Source organism: Prionailurus viverrinus, chromosome C2, assembly GCF_022837055.1.
Source record: "Prionailurus viverrinus isolate Anna chromosome C2, UM_Priviv_1.0, whole genome shotgun sequence".
NCBI classification, from domain to species: Eukaryota; Metazoa; Chordata; class Mammalia; order Carnivora; family Felidae; genus Prionailurus; species Prionailurus viverrinus.
Genome location: NC_062569.1, coordinates 153392975 through 153406094, shown reverse-complemented (window position 1 = coordinate 153406094; position 13120 = coordinate 153392975).

Sequence of the window (13120 nt, the reverse complement as noted above, 5' to 3'; positions counted from 1 at the left end):
TGAGTTTCTCTATGTTTGTGATTGATTTATATATTTGGGTGTTTCCACATTTGGCACATAAATGTTTACAATTGTTAGGTCTTCTTGGTGGGTAGATCCCTTGATTATGATCTAATGCCCTTCTGCATCTCTTGATACAGTCTTTATTTTAAAGTCTATATTGTCTGCTATAAGCATGGCTACTCCAGCTTTCTTTTGTTGACCATTAGCATGATAGATGGCTCTCCATCCCCTTACTTTCAATCTAAAGGTGTCTTTAGGTCTACAGTGGGTCTCTTGTAAACAGCATATAGATGGATCTTGTTTTCTTATCCATTCTGTTACCCTATGTCTTTTGATTGGAGCATTGAGTCCATTGATGGTTAGAGTGAGTACTGAAAGATATGAATTTATTGCCATTATGATGCTTGTAGAGTTGGAGTTTCTGGTGGAATTCTCTGGTCCTTTCTAATCTTTGTTGCTTTTGGTATTTATACATATATATATATATATATATATATATATATATATATATATATATAATTTTTTTTTCCATCTTTTCTCCCCTCAGAAAGTCCCCCTTAAAATTTCTTGCAGGGCTGGTTTAGTGGTCACAAATTCCTTTAATTTTTGTTTGTCTGGGAAACTTTTTATCTCTCCTTCTATTTTGAATGACAGCCTTGATGGATAAAGAATTCTTGGCTGCCTATTTTTCTGATTCAGCACACTGAATATATCCCACCACTCCTTTCTGGCCTGCCAAGTTTCTGTGGATAGGTCTGCTGCAAACCTGATCTGTCTTCCCTTGTAGGTTAGGGACTTCTTTTCCCTTGCTGCTTTCATGATTCTCTCCTTGCCTGAGTATTTTGTGAATTTGACTATGATATGCCTTGTTGATGGTTGGTGTTTGTTGAATCTAATGGGGGTCCTCTGTGCTTCCTGAATTTTGATGTCTGTGTCTTTCCCCAGGTTAGCAAAGTTTTGGCTATGATTTGCTCACATAACCCTTCTACCCCTATTTCTCTCCCTTCCTCTACTGGGACCCCTATTATTCTCATGTTGTTCCTTTTCCATGGGTACTGATTTCTCTAATTCTTTTTTTTTTTTTTAATTTTTTTTTTCAACGTTTATTTATTTTTGGGACAGAGAGAGACAGAGCATGAACGGGGGAGGGGCAGAGAGAGAGGGAGACACAGAATCGGAAACAGGTTCCAGGCTCTGAGCCATCAGCCCAGAGCCTGACGCGGGGCTCGAACTCACGGACCGCAAGATCGTGACCTGGCTGAAGTCGGACACTTAACCGACTGCGCCACCCAGGCGCCCCTGATTTCTCTAATTCTTAAATCGTGCTCTTTTGCCTTAATCTCCCTCTTTTTCTCGGCTTCGTTATTCTCTGTAAGTTTGTCCTCCATATCGCTGATTCTCTGTTCTGCCTCATCCATCCTTGCCGCCGCTGCATCCATCCGTGATTGCAGCTCAGTTAGAGCATTTTTCATTTCATTCTGGCTATTTTTTATTTCTTTTATCTCTGCAGAAAGGGATTCTAATCTATTTTCGACTCCAGCTAGTATTATCATGATTTAAATTCTGGTTCAGCCATCTTGCTTGTATCTTTGTTGGTTAAATCCCTGGCTGTCGTTTCTTTGTGTTCTTTCTTTTGGGGTGAATTCATTTGTTTTGTCATTTTGAAGGGAGAAAAGGAATTAATAAGGTAGAAAAATTGAAATTAAAAAAATTAAAATTAAAAAATATTAAAATTAAAAATTAAACACACACACATATACAAATTGAATAGTTGCTGCTAGATCCTAGGTGTGTTTTGGTCTGGGTGTTGAGACTGGTTTGACAGATTAGAGAAAAAAAAGGGGGGCAGAAAAAAAAAAAGGAAATCATATGAGAATTTGAAAAAATAAATACACTGAAGGAGACTAAAATGGGATGATGGGGTTAAAATAGAATTTGAAAAAATATACACAAAAGTAAATAATATAGTAGAAAAAAATAAAGAAAAATATTTTTAATAAAAGTTAAAAATAAATATGAATTTTTTTTTGTTTTCTGTATCTAAGAAAAAATAAAAGAAAAAGAAAAAGAAAAAAAATCTTGTGAAAATTTGAAAAAGTGAATACACTGTAGTAGACTAAAATAAAATGATGGAAGTAAGATAGAATTTGGAAAAATTTACAAAAAGGCAAACAATATAGTAATAAAAATTAAAGTATTTTTAAAAGAAATTGAAAGTAAAAATGAAGTTTTTGTCTTTCTGCATTCAAGAAAAAGAAATGAGAAAGAGAAAAAAAGAAAAAGAATAAAAAAGGAAATTGTTTGCAAATTTGAAGAGGTGAGTACACTGAAGTAGACTAAACTAAAATGATGGAAGTAAAGTAGAATTTGAAAAAAATCTACACAAAAGTAGAAAATATAGTAATAAAAATTAAAGAAAGACTTTTAATAAAAATTGAAAATAAAAATGAATTGTTTTCTATTTCTGTATTCAAGAAAAAGAAAAGAATTGTGAAAGAGAAAAAGGAAAAAGGGGGGAAAAAAAAAAAGAAAGAAAATTGAATAGATGGACCTGCTAACAGATTGAAGTAGGACTGAAATTGCTTCGTTTTTCCCTAGAGGTCAGTCCATGTAGCTCTTTATAGCCCATAAACTAAGTGGGCGGTGAGACTTGTCTTCCTGAAGAGCGAGGTTGGCCCAGTTGGGCGGGGCTCCGTGCAACAGCTCCGCTCTCCACTAGATGGCGCTGCTCAGCTCACTGGGGTGGAGTGTTGCGGGGCTGGTAGGTGCGTATGCGCCTGCGCGGCAGTGGTAAAAATGGCGCCAGCCAGCTACCCGGTCTGTTCTCCCCATCAGCAGTCGCGCACCCGTCCTCTGGCTTCAGCTCTCGTCCACTCCCCGCTTTTCCACTCTCCGTGACCAGGCCCCAGCAGTACCTCTCTCCCGGGTTTTGTCCCAGATGCGGCTGTTTTCCCCGGCCCCTTACTTCCAAAGGACCCTGGCTGTGACCCGCTCCGCCCGTCTGCGGGAGGGTGTCACCGAGCCATGGCCAAGCAAGCAACGGCCGAATGTCGGCTGCAGCCAGGAACGCCCGCTGGACCCTGCTGTTGCCGGTGCCCCGAGACTGCGGCCAGGTGCCAGCCCGTCCCAGAAAACGTTCGCAAGACATTGTAGCCGCAGCGTTTCAGGGATTGTGGAAAATCACAACACGCGTCTGGCGCCAGGCTTCACCCTTAACAACCTTGTTCGGGCACCGGCGAATGTGGCTGCCTTCCGGGGTCTGCTGGGACCAGGTGGCTTCAACAGTCTCCACCAAATGTCCTTCCAGCAGTGGAACCGCTTTTCCCCGTGTGGCCTGAGAACCTCCCGGACCCCACTCTGTTCCTGGGGATTCACCTTTCCCACCAGAGCACCACCAGGTAGGGAGCTGCGGGGTTGCAGCCTTTGCACTCCCCTTGTTTACAGTCTTAATGGAATTTAAACCCTCTCCTTTCTCCTTTCTCCCTTTTTAGTTTAGTCCCCACGGCCATTTCCAATTTTCCACTTTCTCTCCAGCTGCTTTTGGGGAGGGGCGCTTTTCCTGTATTCTCCCCCCTCCCCAGTCTCTGTCCTCTCTCCACCCACAAAAGCGGTTCCCTACCTTTCGCGGCTTCTCGCTCCCCAAGCAGCCAGGGAGCTTTTCAAACGTTCAGTGCCCAAAGCCACGCCGTTTCATCCATTTTCTGGAGGTGGGGCCCAAGTATCAGTGTTGTTCACACCTCGCAGATGGTTCTAGCACGCAGCCAAGTTTGAGAGCCAGTGTGGCCCTCAGGCCTGCATCAGCCGGGAACTTGTTAGACAAGCACATTCTCGGGCTCACCTGGATCCACTGAGTCAGAACCCCCTCACCCCCCACCCCGGGCCGGGGCCCCAGCAGTGTGTGTTTTAGCACACTCTCCAGATGACGCTCCTGCTCGCTCATGTCTGGAAACCGGTGCAGAGCGTCTCAGACCCTAATGCAAACCACGTGGGGATCTTGGCAACCCACAGGTGCAGACTCAGTGGGTCTGAGCGTGCTGCAATCGTGTATCCCTCACAGAGTCCCTGGTGATGTGGCCTCTGCTCCTGGGAGGACTGGGGGGCACACTGTCCCAGTAATAATTGCTTGGCTTATAGTAGGTGCTCAGTAAGACCCTTTTGAATTGGATAAATATTTGGTGAATATGGGGAGGAAAGGAAGAGCAGGACGGAGCCAGCAATTACACCTCGTAATCAGGGTAGAAATTCTCCCAGTGACCTTGCCTTGATAGACAGTCTTAAAAGTCACCGGAAGTTTTTGGACAGCAGTCTCTTGTTACTGCAAAAAAATCCAGCAGGTAGGTTATGTGGGCTGGAAGGAATTTATGTGTTACCTCTCTTGGGATTTGTAGTTCACTGATTCACAGGGAATGTTAAAAAAAAAAAAGGGTGTGGAGACACCTGAGTGGCTCAGTTGGTTAAGTGGCTGACTCTGGACTTCAGCTCAGGTTACCATCTTGCAGTTCATGAGTTTGAGCCCTGTGTTGGGCTCTGTGCTGTCAGCCTGGGATTCTCTCTCCCTCTGTCTCTGCCCTTCCTCTGCGCACTCTCTCTCTCTCTCTCAAAAGAAGCAAATAAACTTAAAAAAAATGAGTGTAGAAGTGAGGGCTTCTTCATAATAGAATTAGCTCATGCACTCGTAAGACCCGCTGGGAACCTTCACTGTGAATGTTTGATGAGTGTTTTCACAGCAAATTTCTCCTTGCCCAGAAGGCACTGAACCTCCATGCTTCCTTCTGGAGGGCAAGGGAATGGGGAGGTGTGCAAAATAGAGCAGGTGTACCTGCACGGTGTACAATCAGGCAGAGTGTCCTTATGCAGGGGTCAACTTACAGAAATAGGTCAGTGAAAATTGGTCGCAAGGGGGCGGTATTGCCCCGCAAAGGTTCTTTGTTGCCAGTGACCCCTCGGTGCTTACAACCTGCTCGTTGTAAATACCCCTGTGTGGGTAATACTGTTTGTTCTTCCTTCTCCCAGGACCCGTGAGCAATTAAAAACATACCAGAGAAAATCTGTATGCATCAGACCCTTTAAAATGTCTGTTGAATGTTTTACAATATATTTGTTAAGGATTGTATTTCTCTTGCGGTTTTTTATGCGACCCTAGCTAACTGTTCCTAAAGATTAAAAAAAGTGGTCCTTTCCTGGAAGACGCTGATTTTTATCTGCAGTGTGGGAACATTCAGCCCTGAAGATATTAATATTCGTAAGTTCGGGGGGCCGTTTGGGTGGCTCAGTGGGTTAAGTATCCGACTTCTGCTCACGTCATGACCTTGGGGTTTGTGGGTTCGAGCCCCGTGTCAGGTTCTGTGCTGACAGCTCAGAGCCTGGAGCCTGCTTCGGATTCTGTGTCTCCCTCTCTCTCTGCCCCTCCTCCACTAGCGCTCTGTCTCGCTCTCTCAAAAAATAAATAAACGTTAAAAAAAATTTTAAATTCTTAAGTTAGGGAGGTTTTATTCTTGAGAAGTTGATCTGTGCGGAAGCCTGTTGATGTAGAAACTCAATATTGTGTTATTTGAACGTGTCAGTTGTTTCCAGAATTTCTTCTGAGTGGACAAACACTAGTTAAAGGGGCTGCGGGGGACTCTCCCAGATACAAGACGACAGCCCTTGTCCCCCGTCCCTTGTTCCAAGTATGTACCTCTGTGCTCTGGCCCTGTCACTTCTTTGTTCCTATTAGTCTGAACGAGCCTCCAACTGTGACATTTATCAAGACTGAAAGTGCATGGATTTTTCCACTGTGCCTTCTAAGGGCATCTTACTGAAAAGTCGCTGGAATGTGAGGTATTTTGCTGGGTCCACAGATCCCCGGGTCTGCATGTGCTGTTTGGACGGGCGGGCACGGTTAACGAGGCTTCCTGCCTTTGTTTACTGCGCAGCCCCCAGCTGGGCCACGTCTCCAGATGCCCGGTTCTCCGCCCCTGATATGGTTTCCATATGTGACCCCATGTGCCCTTGGCGGCCACCTCTGAGGACGCTGGCCCCCCAGGTGTCCTCTTGGGAACAGTAAATTGTCTGGGTCTACTGGGGCCTCTTTCAGGCAAGGTCTCCCCCTCACACTTGGCCACACTTGAGAGCCATCAAGGCCTCTGCTGGCTCTGGGAGCCAAATTCACACTCGATAAGGAAGGTGACAGGCCCCACCGTTCTCTCTGGTGTTTTCTGTTTCATTGCTGAGAGCTCTTCTTTGGGCTGAGGCCATGACAGGATTTCAACAGGACTTCACGTTGTTTAAGGAAAACGGGGGATAATAGTGAACGCTCGGCAGTGCCAGGCACAGTGTCAAGCCCTGGGGACCCACAGGTGGACACAGCGGCCGCCACCCTGTCCCCAGGAGCCTGTGGTCCCCAGGGCTCCCTATTACGTAACTAAGGCCAGCACAGCGTGGCTTGGGTGCCCGGCACCGGCTCCAAGGGGTGGGCAGCCCACTTGGCCGGAGAGTCCAGATTCCAGCCTCAGAGTGACTCCTGGGTCATCGTGGCCTAGCGTGGCTATGGGAGATCAGGGCCGAGGCCTCTCAGACCTGTTCTGGTTTGCCAGCCTGGCCAACCCATTCCCAGCTCCTGTCCATGAAACCCTGTATGTGCTGTGGCCATAGGGCCGGGTGAGCTCGTGGGCTCAGTGCAGGCTCCCTCCCAGACCCTCGGCCTGGGAACGGAACCGGATGGGTTCTGCGAGCTCACGATGGGGGGAGGAGGAGGTGCTGAAGGCAGGCTGGGATCGTGGCGGTTGGAAGGGCGTCTAGTTTGGGTATCAGAGCATCTGATTGCTGAGGTGGAAACAAATAGGAATGGGTGTTTTTTTCCTCCAAATTTTTATTTAAATCCTAGTTAGTTTTTTTAAGTTTATTTACTAATTTAGAGACAGAGAGAGAGAGAAAGAGAGGGAAAGAGTTAGCAATGGAGGGACAGAGAGAGAGAGAATCCCAAGCAGGCGCTGAGTTGTTAGCACAGAGCCTGATGCAGGGCTCCATCTCACGAACCATGAGATTATGACCTGAGCTGATGTCAGAAATTGGATGCTTAACCGACTGCGCCCCCAGGTGCCCTCTAGTTAGTTAACATGCGGTGTAGTATTGGTTTTAGGAGTCGAACCCAGTGATTCATCACTTACGTGCAACACCCAGTGCTCATCCCAACTGGTGCCCTCCTTAATGCCCATCACCCATCTAGCCCATCCCCCCATCCCTCCAGCAGCCCTCAGTTTGTTCTGGATTCAGAGTCTCTTATGGTTTGCCTCCTTCTCTGTTTTTATCTTAATTTATTTTTCCTTCCCTTCCCCTATGTTCATCTGTTTTGTTTCTTAAATTCCACATATGAGTGAAATCACGGGGTATTTGTCTTTGACTTACTTATTTCACTTAGCTTAAAATATTCTAGTTCCATCCATGTTGTTGCAAATGGCAAGATGTCATTCTTTTTCATCACCAAGGAATATTCCAGTGTGTGTGTGTGTGTGTGTGTATGTGTGTGTACACATGACCTCTCCTTTATCCATTCTTCAGTTGGTGGACACCACTTGGGCTCTCTCCATAGTTGGGCTACTGTTGATAGTGTTAATGGACTACTTTCAGTAACAGTCTTAGTTTCACAGCAAAACTTAGTGGGAGACACAGAGGCTTCCCATGTACCCCTGTACCCCCACACCACAGACCCTCTACTGTTGACACCTCCACCACTGTGGTGCATTTGTTACAATGAAAGAATCTGCACTGACACATAACCGCCTGGAAGTTGACCGGTTGACATCAGGGCTCACTGTTGGTGTTGCACACTCTAGCGTTTTGCACAGATGTGTAACGACACACATCCACCAGCAAGTCCTCAGAAGAGTCTCACTGCCCTAAAAATCCTCTGTGCTCTGCCTGTTCATCCCTCCCTCCCCCACCCCCTAGACCTCTGATGTTTTTCTCGTGTCCACACATTTGTCTTCTCCAGAATATCAAACAGTTGGAATCAAGCAGTGCGTTCGTTTTCAGATCTTCTTTTACTTTGTAATACTCATTTAAGTTTCTTCTGTGTCTTTTCATGGCTTATAGCTTATTTCTTTTGTGCTGATACCTGAGTAGTCACATTTATTGGAAGGTCTGGCACAGGGGCTGCTCTGGGCTCCAGGGGTTCACGGGCCTCTGCGGCCGCTTGCCTCAGCCCCTGGGAACTGTGGGGACAGCTGCGTCCCCAGGAAATACCCCCCCAGCCTGAGGCAGGGAAAGAGGGATGGGGCACAGAGGGAAGGGTGCTGCCAGGAGGAAAGCAGAAGGGTTTCTAGAAGGTCCTGCAGGGAACATCCCTGTACATCTCATTGGCCAGAACTGGGCCCTGTGGCCGTCTCTGGATGGCAAAGGGGAAAGGCCGATCTGGGGTCACATCAGCCCTAGGTCAGACTTACCCGGCACCGCTTGGGCAAGCATCAGGGGTCCATCAGCAGAGATGCCCGTGAGTGTGTGTGTGTGTGAGAGAGAGAGCTTTGAGTGTAGGAGAGTGTGCGTGAGCTTGTGAGTGTGTGAGAGCCTGTATGTGAGCTCATGAGTGTGTGCGTGCATCTGTGTGTGTGTGCACGTGTTAAAACGGGCCTTGGGTAGGTGATGGAAGTTTGTCTGTGACCACAAAGCTCAAGAAAAAGACTTGTTTTCGTGGCCGGGTGTGGAGCACCCACGACCGCACATGACCCTCGAGGGTCCACTGTCCCCCCAGGTTTGGGCTCCGTGAGGCTTCCCCTGCAGCGAGGTGAGGCAGGGGCAGGTGAAGGCAAGCGTTAAATGTGGCTTCTGGGTTGTGCCCTCTGAGAGAAGGGGCCCCCCTCCCCTCCGCCCCCTCCCTGGTGCCTGGCATGTGACCTGGGTGGTGCTGAGCCACTGTGGGCCCCACGGCTGAAGCCACCCTGGGAGTGGGGAGGCCCCGGGCCGGAGAGAGACCGTCTTGGTGGCCGCGGCCCCTGTACCTGCACGGTCACGTGCCAGAAAAGAAAGCCTTTCTTGTTTAAACCAGTATTTGTGTGGCAGCAGCTCCGCTAAAGCTCTGAGCCTCTGTTATAATGAGTAATCATAAGTTTTTAGTGTCTTCTGAAAGCTCCTTTAATCATACTTACCTGAATCAATGCTTGCATAGCCTTGCGTTTTAAGGAACTATTTATAGCTTCCTTTTTTTTTTTTTTTTTAATTTTTTTTTTTCAACGTTTATTTATTTTTGGGACAGAGAGAGACAGAGCATGAACAGGGGAGGGGCAGATAGAGAGGGAGACACAGAATCTGAAACAGGCTCCAGGCTCTGAGCCATCAGCCCAGAGCCTGACGCGGGGCTCGAACTCCCGGACCGTGAGATCGTGACCTGGCTGAAGTCGGACGCTTAACCGACTGTGCCACCCAGGCGCCCCTAGCTTCCTTTTAAAAAGGAGGGGTTTCAGGGCGCCTGGGTGGCTCAGTCGGTTAAGTGCCCAACTCTTGGTTTGGGCTCGGGTCATGATCTCACGATTTCATGAGTTCGGGCCCCACATCGGGCTCTGTGCTGACAGTGCGGAGCTGCTTGGGATTCTCTCTCTCTCTCTCTCTCTCTCTCTCTCTCTCTCTCTCTCTGCCCCTCCCCTATTCTCCTTCTCTCTCCCTCTCTCTCTCAAAATAAATAAACTTAAAAAAACATATAACACTGTATCATCCATATGTCATTAAAAAAAGGGGGTTTTTCTGCATTATTACTGGATGGTGGTCACTTGTGTCTTGAGTCTGAATCTCCGTAGGTGTCAGCCCGGCTGGCAGGTGGGGCGGGATGTGGGGTAACGCCCTCCTTCAGTGCTCAGGCCCTTCCCTGAGGGAGGCTTCTGGTTTGTCTCTGGGAAGGGATGGGCCAACAGAAAGATAAACGCCAGACTCAGGTCTCGGCTTTTGGTTTTCTAAACGCAACCTCAGAGGCTCTGAAAGAACTCCTGAGCGGGACATCGTGTGGAGAGGCAGGTGGGAGGGAGGCATCTGGCCGGGGGTAGGTGTGGGGGTGGGGGGGCCCCAAGGGGGCCCTCGCAGCAGGATGGCTGGGTGAGCCCCCCACCCCATGCAGCAGCAGGGACAGATGACCCCACGGCTCCCCTCCCCAACACCCCGAAGCTGTGCGGGTCCCCTGGAACCCAGCAGCACCTCAGAACAGTGGGGGGCCCGAGTTTGACTGAGTTCTGATTTCTGCCACTGACAGGGGGAGGGCTCTGGGTGGAAATCAGGCAGAGAAGTGCACGGTCACATGGCTCCCACATTTGCATCTCTCGGTGGAGTGTTGTGTCTGCCACACCAGCATTTACAGATGTCAGTTCTGGGCCTGGCAAAACACAGGGCATCGCGGGTTCAAAAAATGTTGCAGGTACAAAGATACATGAAACACCTGTCTCTTCTTTCCAGCTTTCTATTCCCTGCTCCAGACATCGGGCCCCTAGGAGGCCACATTTGAAGGCCCCGATGCCACTTGGTCATTCTGAAAAATACTGGTGTATAATAACATTATCACAAGTGTAGTATCTTTAGAAACAAAATAAGGCATTCCTTTGCTGGTGGCAAATTTTCAAAGTATCTTTTTTATTTTTTTAATTATTTTTTTTTTAACGTTCATTTATTTTTGAGACAGAGAGAGACAGAGCATGAACGGGGGAGGGTCAGAGAGAGAGGGAGACACAGACTCTGAAGCAGGCTCCAGGCTCCGAGCAGTCAGCACAGAGCCCGACACGGGGCTCGAATTCACGGACCGCGAGATCATGACCTGAGCCGAAGTTGGACGCTTAACCAACTGAGCCACCCAGGAGCCCCTCTTTTTTGTTGGTAGCTACCCCCTTGGCAGAGGGTGCTGGGCCCAGAGCTGGTGGGGGGTGCACTGAAGATTTGCTGAAGCAAAAGAACTCCCTGCGTTTCTTTGAGATTTCCCAAGATTTAGCCTCCATTTGAGAGGGAGGTGACTGTAAGTGGATAGATCCTACTGACACAATCATGATCTTCTCTTTGGAAGTAACCATACAGCAACAAAGTGACCTCTGACGGTAAACATCCGAAGCCACAAAAAGTGGTGCCCTATACAAGAAAGACCGAAACAAAGTGGAACAAACCGTATCATTGACTACACGTGAATGATGCTGATTCTGCACCACAAAAAGAGTTCTCTGTGAAATTTTATTGCTTACCTTAGAGCCATACTAAGCATCGTATATTAAAGGGTGAAAATAATTTGCTGAAATCCCACTTCTTCCCCTTAAAAAGTCACTGATTAGCAAAATTGTGAACAAACAGCTTTTCAAGCAAGTCAGCAGCAAGTTTATCTAAGCAAATTACCATGGTAGTGAATCAAACATCCCCCCAAATGGGATGCTTGGCCATAATAATATGAGTTATCTTAGGAGACACTGTGGATGGAATTTTATGTAACCTTGGATGGGAAGGTCTTTCGGGACACGGCATAAATCACGACAAAATTCAGAAGCGGTAAAGGAAAATATTGATAAATTTCACTTCACACAGATAGAAAGCTTCTGTGTGTCAAGAATACCATAAACAAATTTAAAACACCAACCACGAAATAACCACCCAATGAAAATATGAAGCCAATCTTCAGCCTAGCAATTTCCCACTGCTAAGAAAAATAGTTGTCCTCTGAAATCTATGTCCTTTCTTTCACTGTCATGGAATTCAAGGGGGGGCCCCCATAGAACCCTGGGTGGTGCCCCAGTCCTTGGCTCCTGCTGTTATGTACTCTCCTCCCCTAGGGTTTGAGCAGGGCTTGTGACTTGCTTCTGACCGATAGAGTGTGGCAAAGGTAGTGGGCAATCCGAGATGGTGTGTATGTGATTATGTACGTGAGATTATGGCACCCATCTTGCTGGGCTCTCTCTCTCTTTTGTTGTTGTTGTTGCTGTTTTTTATTTTTTTAATTAAATATAATTTATTGTCAAATTGGTTTCCATACAACACCCAGTGCTCATCCCAACAGGTGCCCTCCTCAATGCCCATCCCCCACTTTCCCCTCTCCCTCTTTTGTTGGCTTTGAGGAAATCCCATCGGGGACAGGCGACTCGGGGAGACTTACCGAAGTGGAAGGAAGCTTCTGATGGATAGCCAGCAAGAAGTCACAGTCTTCAGTCCTACAACTGAATTCTGCCAACAAGCAGAGTGAGTTTGGAGGCAACTCTTACCCCCTCTGGTGCCCAGCTGAGGAAGCAGCTCTGGGCAACACCTTACTTGCAGACCTGCAGAGGACCCAGCTCAGCCTTGTCCAAGCTCCCAACCTACAGGAACTGTGGGGACAGAAATATTTGGTTTCAATTTGCTCAGTCAGTAGTGACACTGATAGGCCCAACAGTGAGCGAATGCATCTCATCTCTCAGTCTTCCTTAGATGTCATCATCTGACCATGGCATGGGAACAAAAGGTATATGAATGGCGATTAGGGAGCTGCAAACCGGAACCCACGATGAGATACCATCTCAGACCCATTAGCACGGCTACTATAAAAAACCCATAATAACAAGTGTTGGCGAGGATGTGCAGAAATTAGACCCCTTGTGCACCGTTGGGGGGAACGGAAAATAGTGCCGCCGCTGTGGAAAACAGCATAGCGGTTCCTCAAAAAACCTGAACACAGAATTACCATATGATCCAACAATTCCATCTCTGAGTATGTACCCAGAAGAATTGAAAAGACGGCGTTAAGGAGATGTGTGTAGACCCACATTCACAGCAGTGTGATGCAGAATAGTTAAAAGGTGGAAGCAACCTAAGTATCGACCAGCAGATGAGTGGATAAGCAACATGTAGAACACACAGATGATGGGATATCATTCAGCCTAAAAAAGAAAGGAAATTCTTTTTTTAAATTAACTAATTAATTTTTAAATTGACATCCAAGTTAGCATAGCATCTAGTGCAACAATGATTTCAGGAGTAGAATCCAGTGATCCCTTCCCTACGCACAACACCCAGGGCTCATCCCAGCAAGCGTCCTCCTCAACACCCCCTTGCCCATTCAGCCCACCCCCCCCCCCCCACAACCCCTCTGGCAACCCTCAGTTTGTTCTCTGTGTTTAAGAGTCTCTTATGTTTTGTCCCCCTCCCTGTTTTTATA